The 23,678-nt window shown below is 45.1% G+C and overlaps 1 protein-coding gene across 1 annotated transcript in view; it reads left to right on the top strand.

Annotated features, from left to right (window-relative positions):
- SCAF8 (SR-related CTD associated factor 8) overlaps nucleotides 1–23,678 on the top strand; it is a 347,831-nt gene that overhangs the window by 301,664 nt on the left and 22,489 nt on the right. The window contains exon 26 of the mRNA XM_046004859.1: nucleotides 18,598–18,687. The gene's annotated coding sequence lies outside the window, so the exon portion shown is untranslated. The remainder of the gene's footprint in view (nucleotides 1–18,597; nucleotides 18,688–23,678) is intronic.

Raw genomic sequence — 23,678 nt, 5'->3', positions numbered from 1 at the left:
AGGTCTCTGTCCACCTTTGAAACTTACGGAGACTGGAAGAGGCTTTGCCATTTCTCTTTCTTTCTCCTTCCTTCATTAGTCTCTCTAGATGAAAAGAGGAAATAATAGCGCTATCTCTCCACACATACGAATCGTGCTTTCTCTTAAGGAGACAGAAGTGGTGGCAGTTCGTTTGGGTTTTAAATAACATTTTGCTTTTTTCCACTCTGCCATTTTTATTTATATGTAGGTCCATCTTCCTGTCCTACATTGCACTAGATCTGGTTTGATGACCAGAACTGAATCTGCATTCCATTTTAATGCCTGTAATATTAGTGGTGTCCTTATGCACCATAAACATTCCCCAAATCTTTTATTCTTGAATCTTAAGCAGATAATGTCCTTAAATTGAAGAAATTTGACAGAACTGAGCTTTGTATGTAAATGCCCCATTTTGCAACACTTTGTGGGTTTCTGCTAGTCATCCATAATCTTTAGGAATTTATAGATACTTTAGGAAGAATTTATAGATACTATAGATACGTTAGGAAGATACTTAGGGTGTTTATAGATACTTTAGGAAGATACTTTAGGAAGATACTCTGTATCACTTAGGTAATGTCATGAGGTTATTTTCACCTCAGGGTCTCCACTTATTTTGGATGTAATGCAGTATTTGCTTACAGTGTCTAACAAATATTTTTATTAGTCTTCTAGAGACAAAAATAGTTGCTTGGGGACCCATGCTCAAGATATTAAGGATAGCAACATACATTATGAAACATGTAGTTGCTCTTCTCATTGTAACAGTAGTCTTTGTGCTCAAGGTGGGGTCAGACTCCAAACCCTGAGATCAAGTCGCATGCTCTTCTAAGCCAGCAGGCACCCCTGGAATTAACTTTCTTTTCCCAATTTTTAAAAACTATTCTACCAGTGTTATTGGAGAGAAGTTATATTTATGTGAAAAAAGATAAGGACATTGAGAACCGCCCCCACTAGGACGGACCACTTATGACGTTCTGTGGTGTATCAGGCTCTGTGTTGGGCATGGGACACACGGTGTAGCAGATACCCAGGCTCTGAGCCACATCATTGTGACCCACTTCCATTTTCAGACACATCCTTGAGGTCATGTCCGTGTGGTTTCAGATGCACTTGGTGGTGACAGCCTTGTACACCTGACAGCCTGCTCTCTGCCTTCGTTCTGGTGCTGTGGGAGCCCATGTGGTGCACACACAGATCAAGATGGGAGAGTTAACACCGCTGGGCACAGCCTGAAAGTAGGAGGGGACAGAAGCCAGTCGACACATGCTTCTGCCTACTTCCCCCAAGGGTTCCAAGTGGCATCTGCCTGGCTCCCAGGAGATCGTGGTGGGATTGATGCCATCGTGCACAGTATTGGTGACGTGCGCTTGGACTGGCTTTCCCTTCTTCCGTTTCACTCTCCCTGTTCTTTCTCCTTCCTTCCTCCTCCCACCTGAACCGTCTGTACCCATGTCCTCATTTCAGGCTCCATTTCAGGAATTACCCCAACTAAGATGGTAGTAGACTTTGTTCCTTGCCATCGTTTGAGTTTAGAGTGAAGTAGAAGAGGTAGACATTGATGAGTCACATGGTAAAAATACGCCGTCTCCCCCTTGAAAAGTTCTTTGAAGGAGGAGGTGCCTATTTCTATGAGAAGTGGACCTGACCTAGCACTGAGGATCAGGACAGGTAATGATTAGGCTGGAGTCAGGGCAGGAAGAGAGAAGATTGTTCCACTTCAAGCAAAGGAATAGTGTGTGCGAAAGTCCTGTGGCAAGAAAGAATATGGCTGTCGTGTGAGGAGGGAGGAGGAGAGTGAAGAAGGTGAGGCCAGAGTTATGAGTTAACCATGTAAGACTTTGTCTGTCTTCTTAAGATCTTAGTCTTCATCCAAGAGCACTGGGGAGATCCCAAAGGGGTCTTACAAGGGGATTCAGGGAAGCCAGTTGGGGTGCTGTTGTGTTAGCCTAGGAGAACAATGGTGGCATGGCTGGGTGGCCACGGAGGTGATGGAGAGAGCTGGATGCACTGGGCAAATACTGAGGAGGAGCCATCGGCAGGCCTTGGTTGGAGGTTGGGGGCAGGCTGGGCTGAGTAGGTTGCCTTTCCATTGCCCTCAGACCCGCGGGTGGAAATAATAGGTAGGCAGCCTGGTGCGTGGAGGAGAGAGATGTGTGCTGGGCGCTTTACGACACATGAAGCATATGACCACAGCAACCCTAAGACAGGAGTGGAGGCAGGGGCACCTGGGTGGCTCAGTGGGTTAAAGCCTCTGCCTTCGGCTCAGGTCATGGTCCCAGGGTCTTGGGATTGAGCCCCGCATCAGGCTCTCTGCTCGACGGGGAGCCTGCTTCCTCCTCTCTCTCTGCCTTTCTCCTCTGCCTATTTGTAATCTCTGTCTGTCAAATAAATAAATAAAAATCTTAAAAAAAAAAGAAGACAGGAGTGGAGGCAGACTTACATCCGGGACTGCCCTTCCCTCAGAGAGCACTTCCTCGCTCTGTTGACTTCTAAACTATCAGCTACTCTATTCTGGTTCAGTTTCCTTCTTCAGGATGTTCTGTGGGTGAGGAGAACCTGCCTGGTGACTTATAGTCCTTTATGGCCTCTGGGAGCTGTTAGTAAACATGTCAGCCTGGTTTTCCATTGTTCGATTCAAGAGAATCCTAGAATGACTTGTGCTCCATTCGCTGGAAGCAAATAACAGCGCCCCTTTGAGGACACCTGTCAGAGCAAAGCAGCATGTACTTGCATGTGGTCTTGGTAACGTGGAGTCATCTGTACCCGTTTGAAGTTAGAGGCCAAAAGAAAGTAAGAAATAGATGCGCGAAAGGAATTACGTTGTAAATGCTTGGAAGAAGTCAACGGGCTGTGGGGTTGTATATAGTATTTTCAGCATGGAAGAGAGACCCTGAGTTGTAGTGCTCGTGTATCGCAACTCAAATATGTAAGATATGTGTATGATGTATCATGAAATATGTAAGAAGAATAAAAATAAGTTTAGATGATTTGCTGTGCCCACAGTTTGGAGCCAATGATGTAGCTTCCCACTGTTATGTAACCAAAGGTAATTGAAATAAAGGGACATTGAAGGCACAGATTGGTTTTCACCTGTGCAATGAATTCGGCCATCCTGCATCTCAACTGCACTGTGCTCGCTGGACAGCTATTGCTTTTTAAAGTTGAAATTTGGTTTACTTTGGCTATTTTTTAAAAAAAATCTTCTATTCTGTGGTCTGTATTCATCAAGAAAGGTTTCTGGCGAGTATATTCTTCCCATCTTTAAGGCTGTTCTGCAGGAATTTCTTTATGATGACTTGAACAGGGAAATGATAAACAACCCAGGGAAAAGGGGCTTAAAAACATGAGGTGAATTGTCGTAGTCTTTTAAAGGACAATTTATGTTGGAACGATGATGCCCTGAGGTGGGAGTGGTCTCCGGTCCTAAGAAAGTGCCTTTATTTAGGTGGGTCTTAACCGCTGAGCCTCTGGTTCGGCTTTGGTTGTTGGATGTGTAGGAAATATATATATATATATATATATATAAAATGTTTTTGCACATTCTAGAAACGAACTGGTGCATTTTGGCTTCCCAGACAACTTTGGGGCACATGTCTGTGCGATCTTCATCAAGATATGGAAACTCTTGAACCAGAAGAAAGTGGAAGGAGCATTTTAGAATGGTTTTATTAAACTGCTGTGTTCCAGAACACGGATTTGTTTATTACGCCATTCACTCGTCCAGCAGTCATTGCACATGCAGGCTTTTCCAGGCCCCATGTTAGGAATACTGAAGAAGAGTCTGTGCCCTAGTGAAGCAGGTGGGCACAGAGTTGCCGCAAAGTGTGGAAAGTGCTCTGATAGAGATTTGACCCCAGAGCAGTATTACATCTGAAAGTTAAGACTGATTGTCCCTCATATGTGATGTCAGGGAGGCTGTCTCGGGAGAGCCGTGTAAATTGGTCTTGAGAGCGAAGAGACATTTGCTGTTGAAGGGGAGGGGGGCGTTTTAGTGGGGAAGGAAGGCGCGGAGACACTGGAATACACCGTGTGCTGTGGGCTACGGGGAGCTGCATCAGGGGCCGCAGGACAGGAGCTGGAAAGCTCAGTGGAGTTTCCTACGCTATGAGAAGAAGTCTGGGACTTGTAATCCTATCGAAATGCTTCAAACTGGCATGTAACAGGATCAGACTCGTGCCTTAGAATTTTCCTCTGGCTGCTGTGTGGAGGGGAGACGTGTGGACAGAGGAGGGATGCGAAATAGGCAGCAGGGAACAGGAGAGGCAGGGCTAGGGACCGCTCCTGCAGGATGCTGCAGGACAGGGGGGCACATGTGAAGGAGAAAGTGAGGAAGAAGGAGCCCAGAGATTTACTGGCACCTGAACTTGAAGGTGAGGCGGCCGCCAGCCTGGGGTAACTGATGGGCTTCTGTCTCGTGACAGTGGCCGGAGGGGAGGGGCAGTATCCTGGTTTGGGTACCCAGAAGTGGGTTATTTGGGGGCAGGGTAGAGTTGGAAATAATAACTTTAGTTTGGGTCTTCTTGATTTTGAGGGGGCACAGCTGGTCCGTCTGGGAGGGCCATGGAAGCTGGAGATGGAACCTTATCTGTCGTGAGCATTGGTGGAAGCCACAAAGCCGCCCAGAAGGGAGGATGTTAAATGTGGACAGATGCGGACCAAGCTCAGCTGAGCAGCATCGTGGGGGTGCGTGGAGGTGTGGGGGAGCTTGGGAGGGGAGGCGGGGAGTGAGAGGGGTGGGGAAGGGAAGGAACCCGGTAGAGAGCAAAGAGCAAGAAGTTGTGCAGGGAGCATTTCTGAGCTTTTTGTGACAAATGAAAAGTGTTTCTGGAGAAACGATAGTCGACAGAATTAAACTCCATGTTTCTTATTAGGACCTAAATTGGTTTTCTTCTAGATGCCACTTGTAAGTAGGTATTTATCACGCCTAAAGTTTGCTGTTCAAGTTTAAAAATCACAGGACTTTATAAAAACCCTGTAGGAGATTGCATGATTATTCATTTTTCGTTGTCCATGTTTTTTTTTTTTTCTTCTAATTTCTTATTGACTAAGTCTTGTTACAGAAGGCCCTGAGACTATAGCCAAGTGGGACTTTATAGGATTGCAATATGTACTACAGATGTTTCCACTTTAGTTGGTTTCCTCTGATTAGAAGTCTGCTTCTCAGAGGGGGCTCTGTGTGCTTAACCTGGATTTACAGAGGCTGAGGCTCAAGTTCACGCCCACTGCCGCAGCCGAGGAAAAATTAGTATTGAAGGGCTCCTTGTCTCTGTGGAGCAGCTAGCTACCCCACCTCCCCGTAATTAAAAGTCTATCACGGTTCCCACTTCAAACGTAACATTTTCCTACCTGCAGCAGACAGCCTCAGAAGAGAATTCTGAACCTTCCCATAGGGCAGAGTGGGAGGGCTTTCCCACAAATACTCATTAGCCCCTTTCATCCCCAAAGATGAAAGATCTTTCAGACATCAGTAATCCCCACAAAATCTCTTTGAGTCTGGGAGGTGGAGAATTCACACTAGGAGAGTGAGTCTGGATGGAGGGAGACCGGAAGGTGCTTTTCCCAAAGCGTTCGTGTAGCGGTAGACCAGCCCTAGCACTGAGATGCTGCGTTTGTGATCCAATTCAGCACGTATAATACCATACCGATGATGTTTTTGTGGTCCCGACTTCTACAGAAGTTGTAGTAATCTATGCTTGATGCATAGCTGATATTATTGTTGATTTGCTGATGTGGGTACGGGGTTCCAACCAAAAGACAATATCGACGAATGTAGTCATGAGTTCCTTTCTATATCAGAACTGATTTACTTAGAACGTTAGTCTCTTGGTAAAAGACTGTACTGTGATTTTAAAATGTCCGGATATGGTTTAAGCATATTAATCTTATCTAATCTTATTAATCTTATCTAATAAATTGAACGCAATGCTATTTTTATTTTATGTTAATATTTAACATTATTTAAACTATTCTTTTGAGGATGAGAGCTTTTCAAATTATTACCAATAAGCCTTTCTCTTACATGTTTATTAAGTTCTTCCTAAGGGATGAAGATGCTATTAGTGCTTAAACTATGACTGATGTACTTTCTGTCTTGAGAACAAATCCCAGTACGTATTTAAAATAGTATGAGGTTCTCAGGGGTGCCTGGGTGGCTCAGTGGGTTAAAGCCTCTGCCTTCAGCTCAGGTCATGATCCCAGGGTCCTGGGATCGAGCCCTACATCAGGCTCTCTGCTCTGCGGGGAGCCTACTTCCTCCTTTCTCTCTGCCTGCCTCTCTGCCTAGTTGTGATTTCTCTCTGTCAAATAAATAAAATTAAAAAAAAAAAGTATGAGGTTCTCAGACAGTTGTCCATAGAGCTGGAGATGGCATCAGTGTTTATCTCATGACTAGGGCCTTGAGGAATTCGAGAGTAAGGAGGGGGATGCTGGTAGAGTGGTGAGAGAGAATTGGGTCTTGGAGCAGCTCTGGGTGAAGATGGTGGGGTGCAGCAGTCGCTAACAGTAATAGATTTGGGGTATGAGGCATGGGGAGTTGAATTCCTGCAGTGGTTGAAGAGGCTGAGGGAAGTCGAACATTAATTTTGGGCCCTGAAACGCATATGCTACTGTCCTTTCCCACCTCCTCTCCCTTTCCAGCCACTTTCCAATTGAAGATTTAGGTTTTTTTCATCCTTATGAAGTATGTACTAAAATAACCCTGGGAAATACGTTGCTAATTCCATGCTGAAGTCGTTACAATGAAAGTCTGGAATAATTTCAATCTGGGGAAATTCTGTGGTTATAGTTGTTTAGGGAGGTGCAGGAAGGTTAGATGCAGTAAGTAATTTGAGGCTAGTTGGTGTGGGCTCTGGTTTGGTCCCAAGAGAGGGTGGGGCTTGAATGCTGGATGGACGGCCATGGGGAGAGCAAGCTCCAGAACACGTAACATAGCAACACCTTCAGTTATATCCAGCTACTGAGTATTTAAACACCCCCCCCAATTCTTTTAATTTTGCATGCACAGAGATCACATTTAATACATTTGCCATAATTTTTTTTCTCAGTATTTCCCATACTAAATTGGGCTCAAAGAACAAGAAGCTATTTATTCTACAAACTCATAAAGCATGCTGAGTAACTTTCTTAGTGACAGATAATTTATTTTTAAAGAACAACAATCCCGGAGTGCCTGGCTGGCTCATTTGGTAGACAGTGTGACTCTTGATCTCAGCGTCATGGGTTTGACCCAGGTTGGGTGCAGAGATTACATTAAAATTTTTTAAAAAATCCCACAACAATCCTAAAGGCTCAGCCTTACACTTAATTCAGAAATAGCCCTGTGCTAGATAGCCTGCCCTTTCAGAAGTCTCCTTTGCTTATTTGTGATTGGAGAAGGCTTCAGTGACCTAATTATTGTTATTTTAGAATATTATGAGGATACTTCTAGAATATTATGATAGATACGGAAACAACAGTTTTTGAGTCTGACTGTGTGGGTTTCTCAATTTACATTTTCCTTTTAGCTTATAATTTACCTACCTACTCCATTCCTAGAGAAATATTTTTTTGAAAAATGTTTTACAGTATTTGTTAGTAACGGACATTTAGGCCTGGCCTTGGCATTACTGAGTCATCTTGGTAGCCTTGTGCTAGTTAAAAATAATTCAGAGTTTTTATTAGGACTGCTCACTGCGGAAGAAAGCCTGTATTTGTTCTGCTTTACAGAAACCAGGACAAGAATAGAGAACTAGCATTTACTATCTAACCTGTATTAACTTGGACCAGGCCCTGCGTCAGGTAATTTAAAGATTTTTTTTCTCGTTTTGTTTTCCCAACAGCCTGGAAGGTGGATGTAATCCTTTCCGTTTTGCGTGGAGGGAGATGAGGTTTAGAGACGTGGGTGAATGACTAAGGGTAGGTCCTGGCTTTGTCCCTAACACCTCACCAGGCACTCTGGCATTCTGACGACTGAGCTCTTTTCTATTTTGCAAGCATGTTCTGGGATTTCCAATTTATTTGCATCATCGTGAACTCCTTTCAATGAATGCTCATTCAGGAGGATGGATGGTGCTGGTCTGGTGTCAGCAGGAGGGTCCGTCCCACCAGTGCAGGCACGTGACTTCTCTCGAAGTTGTCTTCTAATGACTAAAGCCTAGGTGACAGCTCAGACTTGAGGGGTGTCCGTCGTGGGCCGTCCTAATCTGCTCCTCTGTCTGCACTCCCTTCACCTGGTGCAACATCACGCCCCGTGCTTGTCCGTGTCCTCTGGGGCTCAGGTCTGTCCTTCATCTGTGCTGCCTCCTCTCCTTACAAGAATGCATGGTCTCCCCGCTCCTTCACGTCAAGTCCCGGCCCACAGCAAAGCCCCCCGCTCTGCCCCCAGGTTAATGTTGTCCTGGTCTGAGGTCCCAGCCCATCGCTGCCTGGTGCTCTCTACGCTCTGGAGGCTGTTGCCCTGGACGGTCCTTCCTGGTGCCAGTCTGCTCTTCTCTATGGATATAGGATCTGCCTTCATCTCAGGAAATGGATTCCCTGCACCCTCCAAATCCTTTATTTATTTAGTTTTAAAGATTTTTATTTATTTGAGAGAGAGCAAGAGAGAGCATGAATGGGGAGAAAGAGAATCAGGCTCCCCTGCTGAGAAGGGAGTTCAAAGTGGGGGTCCGTCCCAGGATCCCAGGATCCCAGGATCATGACCCAAGCCGAAGGCAGATACTTAACTGACTGAGCCACCCAGGTGCCCCTCCTGCAAACCCTTTAAAAAAATTCTGTAGTTTGGGGGCGCCTGGGTGGCTCAGTGGTTTAAGCCTCTGCCTTCGGCTCAGGTCATGATCTCAGGGTCCTGGGATCGAGCCCCACATCAGGCTCTCTGCTCAGTGAGGAGCCTGTTTCTCTCTCTCTCTCTGCCTGCCTCTCTGCCTACTTGTGATCTCTCTCTCTGTCAAATAAATAAAATATATATATATATTTTTTAAAGATTTTATTTATTTATTTGACAGAGAGAGAGAGAGATCACAAGTAGGCAGAGAGGCAGGCAGAGAGAGAGAGAGGGGGAAGCAGCCTCCCTGCTGAGCAGAGAGCCCCCAATGTGGGGCTCGATCCCAGGACCCTGAGATCATCACCTGAGCTGAAGGCAGAGGCTTAACCCACTGAGCCACCCAGGCGCCCCAAATAAATAAAATATTAAAAAAAAATTCTGTAGTTTGTTTCATTGTAGAGATTGATATTCTCTTATAAGTATGTTTTGTTTTGTTTTCTTTTTAAGCTGGATACAAACTACATCCTCCTCTAGTTTGGGTTGATAATCTTGTGGCAATGGTGTTGAAAATGTCTGTTTTGGATGGATTCAATTTTTTATTTATTTATTTATTTTTTTTTTAATTTTTTTTTAAAGGTTTTATTTATTTATTTGACAGAGAGAGATCACAAGTAGGCAGAGAGGCAAGCAGAGAGAGTGAGAGGGAAGCAGGCACCCCGCCGAGCAGAGAGCCCGATGCGGGACTCGATCCCAGGACCCTGAGACCACGACCCGAGCCGAAGGCAGTGGCCCAAACCACTGAGCCATTTTTTTCTTAAACCAAGAGACGTTTCTGGCATTTTTCACAGCACCATCTTTCTCTCACCCCAGATGGCTGATTGTCTTGCCTCTTTATGTAATTTATAATGTCTTTGCTATCTTTCTTCTCTTCCTAGCCTGAGGCCCCTTGAGAAGTGGTGCTGGGTCCGATTCATTCTTACATCATACGTTCCCAGTGCCCGGCGTAACACCTTGCTGTTAACGGGGACTTACGTGTTACTAAGTGTCAAATGGGCTCTTTGTCAGCTACAGTTCGTCCAGCTGAAGGTTCAGGTGCACCCCGGGTCAAGCTGTAGGTTGAATTTTTATGGATCCTAGGTTGCTTGGTTTAAAAAGATCCTGATGCAGGTTTGTTCCTTGGGTCGTTTTGGTGGGCCCTACGGCATAAAGCGAGGCAGCGGTAGCCATGTGAGCACTGGAAAGCCAACATGGGCTCCTTTCTGTAAAATTAATTGAATCAAAAACCAAAACAGTGTTCTGGCCAGTGTTTCCTTCACCTTCCAGAAAGACATCATTATCTGTACTATGGCTATCAGGTTTGTATTTGTTAGCATTGTTCAAAACCTTATCTCTGATTTCCATACCACTGACTTGGGAACCACAGGGGCCTTCTCGGTGAGCTGGTACCTTTTATCTCACTTGTATTGTTTGTCAGTGGGAGGCATTAGAACATCTGTGAAGGGTGTTTAAAGGAGAATTGACTACAAACCCCACAAATTATTTGCAGAAGTAAAAGAATGTACTTTGCAGGCAAGGGTGTAGAGGCACCGGTGTTTTCTTTCCTAAATATTTGACTTAGAGCAGAAATGTTAGGTAAAAACAACACGGTCTCCTCAAGTGTCAAGTATGTTTCCTTTGAGCTACAGTGACATCAAGTGCTGTGAATTATGTTGCTATAAAAATAGCATCTGAAATAATGTTTCACACCCCGACCAACATCTCCCAGCCTCGGGAGGAACCTGTGAGCTGTCACCGGGGTAACAGTTAAAGCAAGCAAAATGAGTCTTGCCTGGGGAGAACTTGATGCTTTTTCTGGTGAGTTCTGTAGAATGAACTTTCTCCACGAAGCTCGTGACTTTGAAATCGTTGTTTCCTGGAGGTGTACAGGGACGGGGCGAGTCTGAAAACACTTCTTTGTCCACTGAAGCATTAGCCCGTGCTCTCTCTCCAGGGAGGAAAAGTGTGGCAGCTGCGGAACATTTAGGAGGATGAAATATTTCAGTCATCTGCAGGAGCCGATGTGGCAGTGTGGAGTGTTAGAGCGCACGTGGGAACGAATCTTTCCAAGTTTACTTAAATGCAAGGATTCTTTGAATCACCTGCCACTGAAGGCTGAAATCACTTGATCATTATTGGATCCGTCCGTCCGTCCTTCCTTCCTTCCTTCCTTCCTTCCTTCCTTCCTTCCTTCTCCCCCAGTCATTCAGCAGTTATTTACTTTCCAGGCACTATGAAAGGGATCATTGGTTACACTGGCTTTAGAAACAAATCTTCTGGAAAAAAACCCCACAAATATCTTTTGTATAAAATGCCCCTTTTCAGCAGTTCTGTCTGGCCTTGGAATGAGGCAAAGTGCTGGCTCATTTGAGCTCTGTGGCAAAGGTAGGAGCTCCCCGATCCATTATTTCCTGGGGTCCACTCATACTGCCTGAGAGGCCTTGCCATCAGCCTTGCCCTGGAGCTTTTTGGCTTTCCTGGGGCATTTATTCCACAGGGATTTGGTGAAGGCTGTTTGATGAGCGGTTCCCTGGGGATGGCTTAGAACCTGGAACTGATCTGAGCACGCTTGTTGATAGACAAGTGGTTGATGAAGCAGTTCTATAGGTGCATTTCGGGTCCCTGCCCTTTCCAGGGTGTACAAATGTTTCCTAGTTTAGGGTCAGTAGGCCCTTTCCGTTTCCCCCCTTTTGCTAAAGGAGCACTTGAATCCATATTGTAGGTAGGGTGCCTTCTGCTTGTGTGCTGCTGCTTGCCATTTTTAGAGGCAGTTTAGTAGTTGTTCCGTGGTACCTCCTTGGATTGCATTTATTCTTTTATCCCTATGCTGCTTCAGTTACTGAATGAAAAGGAAGACTGCCCTGACTCTCAGGGTGAGGGTAGAGGAAATGATAATATTCCACCCATGGAAGCTATTTGTCGAACGAATAAATGGATAGAATTTCCTTCACTAATTTCTTTAGCTGTTCATGTGGGACATTTTGCCTGTTTTGCTTAGAGCTTGTGTCGGTCAGACTAAGCAGGTCCAAGAATGTGATAGGTGGAGAGAGAGAAGTTACCTGTGGGAGGTACTGCTTCGTTTTTAACAAGCCCCGCCTCCCCCCAAATCCTGTTAGGTTTGTTTATGAATCTTCCTTTTTTTAATTAAAGTTTTTATTTAAGTGAATCTCTACACTCAATGTGGGGCTCAAACTCAGGGCCCCAGTATCAAGAGTTACACGCTCTTCTGACAGAGCTGACCAGGAATCCCATGAATCCTTCTTTCTCTCCTTTTTAAAATTTTATTTATTTAGTTAGTTAGTTAGTTCAGTCTTATTTATTTATTTATTTCAATGAGAACGAGAGTGCAGAGGGAAGGGGTCAAGGAAGAGGGAGAAACTCCACGCTGAGCTCTGGGCCCAACATGGCGTTGGATCCCACCGCCCTGAGATCATGACCTGAGCTGAAACCAAGAATCTGACACTTAACCGACTGTGCCACCCAGTCGGGCACCTCTCTTTAAACAGGTGCTAGGTATGCTGATGGGCTGGTTCTGGGTGTTGACAGGGCTGGAGGAGAAGGTGGGGATGGGCAGGACAGTCATCTCACAGGGGAGAAGAGGAGGAAAGCAGGTATTTCCCGCCATCATCGTATAGGTGGTCTCCTGGTCACACACAGTAATTTTAAGTGTCTTACGTATGGGGAGATTGCCTGACTCACATCTGTTTTCTGTGGGCCTAGCGCTGTGTTTTAAAGGGGGTGCAAGCTTCCCCTAGTGCTACACGTGTGACCTTGGTGCGTAGATGCTGTGGTTTTGGAAGAGCTGGGAATTCTCGTACTGCTGTAATGTACTGAAGAAGGTCCTGCCCACCATTCATGGGGCTCTGTCCATCAGCTGGAGGAGAGTCGTCCTCAGGGTGGAAGCCAAAATTCAGTGATGGCTTTAGCATACCAAGGCTGAATCAGTTTCTTTTGTCTTGGCACGGGATGGACTAGGATCCTTAGTGTCTTTGCTTGTGTTGGAAAACATGGCGATGAGTGTCAGGTCAGTAGAGGGATTGAGGAAACCAAATACGATGCCAGATGTATGATCCCTCAGGGCTTCAGGTGAAGGACTCTGAGCAAACCAGATGGAAATCTGTGGCCTTTTCTGACCTGCCTATGGAAATCCTGTTGTGTCTAGCCTGCTATCCTCTTATAGGTTGAAGCAGGTTCAAGGGAGGGGGCATAGACTGGTCCACCGTCCTCCAAGGGAGCAAAGTCCATATGTGGGCATGTTTTAAAACATTGATGGAATCCCAGTGGAGAAAGATCCATTCTGCTGTACCAGGGACAGTGAGTCTGTGGCCATTATTATTATTGAATTTGGGTTTGTCTTCATGGCTGGGTTCGGGGCCACTCCTCTGGGCTTCCGCAGTACCTCACCCCTCTGGAACCCATTGTCCCCACAATGTTCTGTGACCTCTGGTTTATTTGTTTATAGTCTGCGCGAGAATGTCAGACTCTCGGTCAGTATCCTATTCCCAACACTTAGCCTAGTGCCTCGAACATAATAGATATTCAATAAATACTCCTTGAATTGAATTAACTTAGTAAATGTCCTGCATATCTGTCGCTCAGGTCAACTTTTGCACCCTTGAATTTTGTCCCTGGATACATGAACTTGGTGAGAATCCTAGGGAAGGCTTATTCTAAACAGAAGGCCGCCTAGGGAATACAGTGGCCCAAATGGATACGCCCTGTCCTGCTCCCAGCTCTTCATTGAGGGTTTTTTGTTTTCTGGGTTTTTTTTTTTTTAATCCCCTTGTGTTTCACATGACCTGGCTTTGTAAACAACAAAGACCTTGCTGGAGTTTGGCTCATGGTAAGCGGTAAATGTATACTGTGTGTGGATAGAAGTCTGCCATTTGGGGAGGATAGACCGAAACTTCTATTTTCATTTTAATTAGTCATCCCTTTGTCATGAGTGGTGGATTCTGTAACATTCTATCCGCTGCCTGGGGACTGTCCGGTCTCTTTTTGTTAAGGGCAGCGTCTGATTCCAGTAGAGGGCTCAGTGCAGGAACAAGGTGCGTGTGTCGGCAGGAGAGGCAGGTGCACTCGTCCTGTCGTGAAGCCCATCTTACCTCCTGCCTCCGAGTGAGAGCCACAGAGGGGTTTGTCCATTATGTCTCAGAAGTCTCTGTGGGCTGAGCGACTGCGATAATGAGCCTCCTGTGAGGGGAGGTCCAGGGCGGGAGGCAGGGGGCTCCGTCAGGTGGCACAGACCCGGCTCCTGTGAGGGGCTGATGGAGTTTCTTCCCAGGATCTTGTTTTACTACAAACATTGAATCTCTGAATTGATAAGTTGCCTTGCTAATAGCTAGGCTAAAGTAAACCCAGAAATTTTTTTTTAAGATTTTATTTATTTATTTGACAGACAGAGATCACAAGTAGGCAGAGAAGCAGGCAGAGAGAGAGGAGGAAGCAGGCTCTCAGCAGAGCAGAGAGCCCGATGGGGGGGCTCGATCCCAGGACCCTGGGATCACGACCCAAGCCGAAGGCAGAGGCTTAACCCACTGAGCTACCCAGGCGCCCCTAAACCCAGAAATTTTAAAACATTTTTTTTAAATTAAGAGAGATGGTGGTTATAAAGGGGGTTTAATTTGAAGAAGGTGTGAATTGTGGAAATTTCTCAGCAAGAAATGCATTCTTTTTACATAACTGGGTAGGCGAGCCTATTTTCAGGACATGGGTTAAGGAGTAGTAACTGTCTCTGCCCCACCAGTTTCTGGGTGACCCGTGTTGGTCATTGCGCTGATGGCTGCAGGCTCTCATACTCCTGTAGCTCAGCAGCGAAAGTTTTGTAAACACTGGATGTTGTGACTTATTTTAATTAAGGTGGTAGCTTTCTTGAGGCATGGCCTTCTTTTATTTTTAACAATGACCTGGCCGAAGGTCCAATGATATTCAGCTTTTAGGAGGGCGTGGGATAGCATCTTCAGCATTGTAAAACCAAAAGGCTTTTCATCACAGATCTCCTGGGAGAAAAATGTAAGATCGGTTCATGTTCAATTAAAACGATGTCGTGGTGACAAGTCGGCAGGCAGCGCGTGGGCTCCAGGACTGGCTGCCTTTCGTGAGTAAAAGCAGTTGATTGATGCCTCTGTCCACATGTGGTGCCTGTGTGCTGTTACAGGTACAACACACACTTTGTGTCACTGAAAACGTCAACTTGCTAGAGCTTTATTGTACACGTAGGCGACCTACCACTGCCTTGCATCTTGTACACTTAACGGCACAAAGGGCCCTGTTAGATCTTCTGTAGTCGTGGGGTATTGCGGGACCTGTCCCATTGTTAACTCACCTTAAAATATGACATCAGTTAGTGGCTGAAATCCGTTTACACTAATTTTTCTTAAAGTTTTTATTTAAGTAACCTCTATACCAAACATGGGGCTTGAACCCATGACCCCGTGATTAAGAGTCTCATGCTCTGCTGCCTGAGCCCTCTAGGTGCCCCAAATCCATCTATACTATTAAGAAAACAGCCACTTGTTGAAAGTGGCCTGCAGTCCATGTTACCAGATGGAAATTAATTGTTCACGTGGCCTTGGAATTCATATGAAAGTGGAAAAGGCCACAAAGAAGACACGGGGGATCCAAGAAATGTTGGCAACCTCTAATTTGTCACTGTGACAAAACCGTGTCATCTGCTCTAGGAACACAGCTGAGCGAATTTGGTGATCTGAGTTTGGGTCCTAATTCTTGCCCATTGTCTGTGTGACAGCTCTCATTTGTCCTCGTGGGCCTCACATTCTGCATCTGTAGAACGGACAAGGTTGAAGTTCAATGTGCCTCAAACCTTCTGTAACCCTGCCTAAAATTATTTTAATCCAAAATGATTAGGAGTTCTAGCAGCCAGGATTCCCCAGAGAAGCAGAATCGATAGGAGCCTGCCTATCTTCCTACCTACCCACCTTCCTCCCCATGGAGAGATTTTAAGGAATTGTTGTGGAGGTTGTGGAATGTGATTGTGGCGGTTAGCAGGTCCCAAATCCATAGGGCCAGCCTGCAGAGTGGAAATTCGGGCTGCAGTCAACAGTGTGGTCTTGAATCTAAATTCTGCGTGGTGGAAGGCTGGACACCCAGGCAAATTTTCTCTGTTGTAGGCCGGAGGCAGAATTGCTTCCTCAGGAAACGTCAGCCTTGGCTCTGTAGACCTTCAACTGATCGGATGGGGCCCATGCACATGGAGGGAAGTCTGCTTCACTCAAAGTCTCCCAATTGAATGTGAATCACATCTGAAACAGTGCCTTTACAGCAATAGCTAGACTGACATTTGAACACAGGACTGTGCGCTGTAGCCAGGCAGACAGAACATTCACTGTCACCGTAGTTAAGCTGCCACTCCCCCCCTTTTTTGCAATTGAAGTCAAGGCGATGCAGTAGAAAAGCAGGCTGGTTTAAACATTAAATCATATTGTATTAATAGTGTGAGGCATTAGTTGGTCTATATGTCATACATTTATTAAGCACCCGTGTGTAAGGCATTGTGCTCGATGTCAGGAACCAAAGGTAAGATGAGCTCTGCACTCGGAAAGCAAATCAAAATCAGTTTAAGGACACAGACAAGTGCCAAAGCAATCACAACACGCCGGTGCTTAAATTTGATGGAGCGGTGAGCTGAACGAGGGAGGGATGGAGCCTTATGGCTCCGTGGAGGCTGGGGGGGAGTGGGTTGGAGGTTGGGGAAGACTTCATGGAAGAGGATAGACTTAAGCTGGGTCATTTTAAAAAAGATTTTATTTATTGTTCTGAAAGAGTGAGCATGAGCAGGGGGGAGGCAGAGGGGGAGAGAAAGAGGGAAGCAGACTGTCCTTTGAGAAGGGAGCCTGACATGGGGCTCGATCCCAGGACCCCAGGATCATGACCTGAGCCGAAGGCAGAGCTTTAACCCACTGAGCCACCCAGGCGCCCCGAGTGTGTGACTCTTGATCTCAGGGTTGTGAGTTTGAGCTTCACGATGGGCATAGGAATTACTTAAAAAGAAAATAAAAATTAAAGAAAATTGTATCTATATAGAATATATCTAAGGAAACAGGCATTCTTTTTTTTAAATTTTTTTTTTAAGATTTATTTAACATCTTAAATTTATTTTAAGCAGGGGTGGAGAGAGGGAAGAGAATCCTTGAGCAGGCTCCGTGCCGAGCACAGAGCCTGACCCAGGGCTCCATCCCAGGACCCTGGGATCGTGACCTGAGCCAAAATCAAGAGTCAGCCACTTAACCAACTGAGCCACCCAGGTGCCCAAATGAGGCAAGCCTGTGTTCATGACCAAATATATCAGGATTCTAAAAATTTTCTCTGGACCAATTATGTCACTTTGGGCAAGTCAGCTCACCTCTTTTAGTTTTAAGTTCTCACCTAAAGAGAGAGAGCTTGGGCTGGTTTTTAAAGGTCCACCCATAGAATATTCTGTGAACCTATAAATGAAAATTATTATCTTTCTGTGTCAAGTTATATAGGTGTATTTCTATAGCATGAATCATTGTGATCATCACACCTTTCCCAATAGCAGCTATTTACAATGAAAGTATTTTATTGCCATTATGATCGAGCATTTCATGTTTCAGCCAGCTAATAGAGTATTTTATGTGCATTATCCCATTAAATACTTGGAATATTCCTGCAAAGCAGATATTATTTCTACTTTATAGTTGAAGAAACCTTAGGCTCAGACAATTTAAATAACCAGGCTGGGCTCACTCAGGTGGTGATGGGGAAGCTGGGGGGTGCTGAACCCCAATCTTTTGGCTCCGAAGGCTGTATTCTCTATCAAGGCTATAACCCACAGTACACAATTATTACCATAAAGTAATGTTTTATGTACATAGCCGAGGTGAAATGTCTTAGAAAAAGACAAGTCTCACTCTCTGAAAGCAATCTGTTTAACATTTTTAAAAATGAAAGAAAAAGGAGGTACTTTCTGGTATGTTGACTGATGGGGCCATGAATTTTGATGTCACTGGGCAACGCGTCACACAATGGAAGAAGGTGTTACTCTCCAGAATACGAGAGGACCCAAAAACCACCTGCTTCATAAGTAATGCAGCTCGTTCTTTTGGCTCAACCCACTTGCATTTGGAATCTGCCCCACAGTCTGTGATAACTATCTCTGACTCTGGTTCTTAAGAGGGTCTTGGCTGGTCCCTCTGCCTGGCAGTTCGTTTCCTTAACTTTGAAGTAGCACCAGGATCTCAGCCTCGTTGGCCATCTCTGAGCGCCATTTCCTGACCTTCCAATTTAAAGTAGCTACTTGTCACCGACTGTCTCATCATCCCCGTGGAGGTGTCTGCCCTGCACATATGGCTCTAGGATATTTGTGTGTGTTTATTTATTTGTGTTGTTTTGACTGCTTTCTCCCGCTTGAATGATGTTCATTTCATTGGGAGTAGAGACCTTCTCTCTAGTCTTCTACTCGCAACCCTGGAGTTGTGGCTTGATCACAGTAGACTTTGTCTGGCTATTTAATCATCCATCTGTTTGTCTATTTCTTCCCCCTGTCTGCTCTTTCTCCTTCCTTTCTTCCCTCCCTTCCTCTATCTATCTATAAATCGGCTTGGCCATGAGGAGTTAGAGTAAATCTGCTTCTCCGATTAGAATGTGGGGAGGACCCTCCTATTTCCTTTATAGTTAATCACTTAACCTTTGATTTTTTTTTAAGTTGCTCCATTTTCGAATCAAGCTCAAGATACAGCACAATGTTGAGAAACTGAGCTTTAATTACAAAATTGTGATAAAAAATGGTTTCTTTTCACCTTTTTGTTTTCTCTTTCCAGGGCTGTGTGCTTGAATTACCTCTTCAGCCAGCTCATTCTGGATAAATGAATGATTATTAACACTAAGTGTTGTTCCCACTCCCTCTAGGGGTAAGTTTGAGGCACTCAAGGTCTCAGAGGTGTTAATGTATGTCAGTTGTGTGTCTGTTTCCCGTGTAACTCTGTTAACTGCGCTTTGTATGTAGACCTGGGCGGAGAAAGCCAAAGTGGATTCCTCAGGCTGGGGCTGGAAATTGAATTTCCTTTCGGGCAGTTCGGCACCAAATCTGAGTGGCTAATTATAAATGCACTGTAATTTGATGTGCTGGGTAATTCTCTCTCTGTGGGATATGGTACGCCCATCCTCTCTGGGAACTCACCTGGGGAAGTCACAGCCTGGCAGGCATTCATTTCCGTCTCTTACGTACCAAGTACTGGTATAGCACACACTCGAAGTCCAGACAGTACATCCTGCTGAAGGACAGATCCAGAGTATGTCATTTCTAGTTGGGGTCGTAAGATCGGGTGAGCTCTGGAGACTTGGACATTAAGAAGCCCCCGAGGAAAGGTAAGGTTCGGATTATGTTAAGGCTGTTTCCTTCTGACTGAGGTGTTCTACTAGTCGGTGTGTCCGTGTTTCAGTTAAAGCACTAAAGCAGAGTGGTGGAGTTCCTGGGCAGTGTTTGGAATGGTTGCAAGTCGCTCTCTGGAAACATCTGCCGTGTCTGCAATTCGTGCTTGCGACGCCCAGCCTTGCAGACACCAGCGTAAGCTTTCCCAGTGGCCATTTGTCCCATCTTTGCTGTGCCGCTTGACGCCCGCTGGATCTCAGTTCAGGGTGCTGCCTCTGAGAGACCGTCTCTGTCCACCCAACCCAAAGTGGCTGCCCATTTTAATTCTCTGCCAAGTGCTGGTCCTACCTGATCGTTTTCTCCCTTGTAGATTTATCAGCCTGCTGTTCAGCTTACTGGCCCCGGAGCAGAAGTTCTGTGCGGTCAGAAGTTCTAATGTCTGTCTGTCCTCCCAGAGCTCCACAGCCCAGAGCAGTGTCTAGTGCCCAGTGGGTATTTTTGGACTGAGTAGATAGGAGTTCAGCGGGGAAGTGTAACTCCCGGCCTCAGTTGCTCCGTGGCACGTGGTGAGAACTGTGTTGTCACTGGAGGAGATTTTGAAGGTGCAGTTTGTCTATTTAGTAGCGGTGTTTAAATGTGAATTATTCTCTCACAGAATTCTCAAGTTTCACATGATCTTCCGTGTAAAAAGGAAGTTTTGTAACATTTTGGGTTTATTTGCAAGTAGAGCCCTTGTTAAAGTTAGAAATTCTGATGATAATTGGTAACTTGTATGTTGGTTGACCTTTACGTCGTCTACATTAGAATATTTAAAAGGAATTTTTTTTTAAAGATTTTATTTATTTATTTGACAGAGAGAGATCACAAGTAGACAGGCAGGCAGAGAGAGAGAGAGAGGGAAGCAGGCTCGCTGCTGAGCAGAGAGCCCGATGCGGGACTCGATCCCAGGACCCTGAGATCATGACCTGAGCCGAAGGCAGCGGCTTAACCCACTGAGCCACCCAGGCGCCCTTAAAAGGAATTTCTGATTAGCCTCAGTGACTGTTTCATTTATGCTTTAATGAAGTTCAGGTGCCATGACCGAAACACACCGATCTGAAAAGTCTGAAGTTCAGATTTTTTTTTTTGGAGTCAGATTGCCTGAGTTGTTTGAATCCTGTCTCTGACATTTGCTGGCTCTGTGACCTGGGGCGGGTTATTTAAGCTTTGGTGCCTGATTTTCTTCTTCTGTAAAATGAGGGTAGTGAGATCATTTTCCTCATGGAGCAAGGATGTTAGTATACGTGTTATATAAACTTCTGCTATTTTATTTATTATATACTCAGAATTTTATATATTAAATACATCTGCTAGGTTTAAGAGTAATATATTTGGATACTGTTTGTAAAGTGGGGACAGGATTTTGAGCATTTGCTTTTGCCTTCCATGGATGAAAACAGGCCATTCCCCAAGGTCACCACAAAGGAAAGCCTTGCTTATAGTTATTAATAATTTTAATTAGCTGTCATAGTGATAAAACACAGATATGCTGTTTTCTGTATGTATGGCAGTATTGTTGTCTCTTTGGTGTCAGACGGACTTGGTTTGAACTTTCTAGGTGTGCTCGTTTTGTGACCATCAGCACATTATCTGGCTTTCTTAGCCTCAGTTTCTCCATCTGCAAAGTAGTGCTGATAATACAAATCAAAGAGGGTTACTGTGAGAATTAAATAGGAAAATACACGTAACACTCCTGGCACAGGGCTTCATGATTTTTGGTTTCCGTCTTTCTAGATCTTAGATCTAAGAAGAATATTAACGTCTGGGCAACAATGACCGTGGTTAGGAGTGTTTGGAAATAGTGTCCCATTTGGAATGATGAAGGGGATGGAATATTTAGCGTAGAAAGTAGAAAGCTTAGTGGGGAGCGTGATGCTGTTCTTGCGAGTGTGTCCTGCAAGCAGGGAGCAGGGGTGATGAGATGCGAGGAGCAATGAGTAGAACGAAACCTAGGAGCTGGGGGGAAACGGGGGTGGGGTGGGGGGGTCCCTGCACAGATGTAGGTCCAGAGGCTGCTGGGCTGCAGATGCAAATTCCTGGAGAAGGGATTTCTCTGCTCCCCAGGAAGGGTGCTGCCATGGCCTGTGTGGCCCGTTACAACCCCTCTTTTGCAAAAGCAACCCCCTGTCTGAATTCCTGTGTGCAGCTCTGGTTGTCTTGGCCAAATTGTGTGGAGATGTATGTCCCTAGAGACCCAGGATTTAGCTTTCTGAAGTCAGGGAGTTGGGATTGCTGATTGGTTGCCTTTAAATAAAACTTTTTCAGGATTTACAGTCTTCCTGTTTGTGTTTTACCATTTCAATCAGACAGTGCACCCTGGTGGGTCTGGGCTGTGGATAAACTTTGTTGGGCCTGCAGAATGTGTCCTTGACAAGTCTTTTAAGGATATTTAAATTAGTTGCCTACCTTTGAAAAATGAACATTTTCTATAAAAGCAGCACGTTCAGTGATTCCTTCTTTTTTTTTTTTTTAATTTGACAGAGAGAAATCACAAGCAGGCAGAGAGGCAGGCAGAGAGGCAGGCAGAGAGTGAGGAGAAAGCTGGCTCCCTGTGGAGCAGAGAGCCCCATGCGGGGCTCGATCCCAGTACCCTGGGATCTGCGGGGCTTGATCCCAGTACCCTGGGATCATGACCTGAGCTGAAGGCAGAGGCTTTAACCCACTGAGCCACCCAGGCGCCCCACGTTCATTTCATCTGGCAAGATAGGGTTCTGCATTCCCGGGTGGCAGTGGGCAGGGGGCCTGGGAAGCTGCTGGCCCCAGCAGATGGGGCAGGCACAGGCTGGTCCACCACGGTATTTACCCCTTTGTGTCTCCCCAACACTGAGTGTCAGGTACCATGTTTCATTTACTTAGGTTGTTTTACTTATAGTAAAATTAGGAGAACACTGGAACAGTTCTGTCTACTTCTGTATTCATAGTGGAAAAACTGAAGATATTTTTGTAGAGTTTCATGTTTCCAGAAAAATAGAACAGAACATTTTTCGCGTGTGTGTTGAATATTTGTACAAGACTAGTTTGCAAACAAATGGCTTCTGTTTCTTAAGACTGTAGTACTCTGGCCTCTATCATTTCATGCTTTTCAACAGCCCTGACAGCGTGTGTGTGATCTTGAACCTGGGCAGTAAATTTTCCCCTCTGTGTTCAGACACAAACTTTTTGCTTCTCTTTTAGGTCATTTCCTCTTTCTCAGCAGGAAACTCATTCGTCTTCTCCAAGATCAGTTGTTGGGGCTCCTGGATGGGTGAAATGGGAGCACTCTGTAATTTGCACACACATGTGGGCTGTGGAACAAGGTTCCATTCTGTCTTCTCCAGTGGATCCCCTAATACCCTCTAGACTTTGTGGAACCAAACAGATGAGGTCCCATAAACTCATTGACTCTGGGTGGGTGGGTAGGTGGGTGGGGGGGTTTACCAAGAACATTGTACTCCTGGCCCACTGAGGCACAGACTGAAATCTTAGGGCTCTTTGTACATTTGATTTTCAGTGAGAAGCTATCGTCTGGTTTTGCTTATTTATTCTGGTGGTTCTTCCTTCATTGTGCTGATAAACTAGAAGAAAGAGAGCAGGGGAAGAGCCCTGAAACTGGACTTCTGTTGTGTGTCGGGTGGTAGGGAGGAAGAGGGGAGTAGGGTGTGTGTTGATAATGACAGAAAGGCTAATTTAATTAGTGGAATTTTGAGGATGACCGGTTTAGAGTCCCTTGGAAGGAGTTCTCATCCATCAGTTGGTTTTTAGACAACGGAATGTGCTCCCTAATGGAGCTGTGAACTTCCCATCACTCAGTGGATTTGGGTGGAAGAGAGTGGCCCATCTGTCAGGAAACTGTAGGAGGTTCTCAAATTAGAAGCAAGATAGGGCTAGCTGGATGACCTCTATCGTCTCTTAGAAAACTCGAATTCAATTATTCTCTGAATTAAACTGATTAGGAACCTTTTAGCTTAAACGATTTCACTTCAGTCCATAAAAAGAAGATATTGGGTGTGGAATGGGAAGGCTGAATAGAATACTTTTTAACTGATTACATTTAATTCTGGACAGATTACTTACACTTTCTTAAATGTTCCAAAGGAGCCCTTCAAAAATGTTGTAAGGGGCACCTGGTTGGCTCCGTTGGTCAAGCAGCTGCCTTCAGCTCAGGTCATGATCCCAGCCCCACATCGGGCTCCCTGCTCAGAGGAGAGCCTGCTTTTCCCTCTCCCCCTGCCTGCTGCTCTGCCTACTTGTGCTCTCTATCTCTCTGTCAAATAAATGAGTAAAATCTTAAAAAAAAAATGTAAACTGAGGTGTCTAGTAGCTAGTACTTATATTTTTGAAATGATTTTTTAAAAAGTTTTTTAATTTTTTTAATAAACATATAATGTATTTTTAGTTCCAGGGGTACAGGTCTGTGAATCGCCAGGTTTACACACTTCACAGCACTCACCACAGTGAAATGATTTTTTTCTACAGAAAATTTTAATTTTACCTTGGTGGAAACTCATTTTA

The sequence above is a fragment of the Meles meles genome, chromosome 5 (genome assembly GCF_922984935.1).
Source record: "Meles meles chromosome 5, mMelMel3.1 paternal haplotype, whole genome shotgun sequence".
Lineage (NCBI taxonomy): Eukaryota > Metazoa > Chordata > Mammalia > Carnivora > Mustelidae > Meles > Meles meles.
The sequence above is the reverse complement of the archived record's forward strand: the minus strand, read 5'-3'. Positions and strand labels throughout refer to the sequence as shown.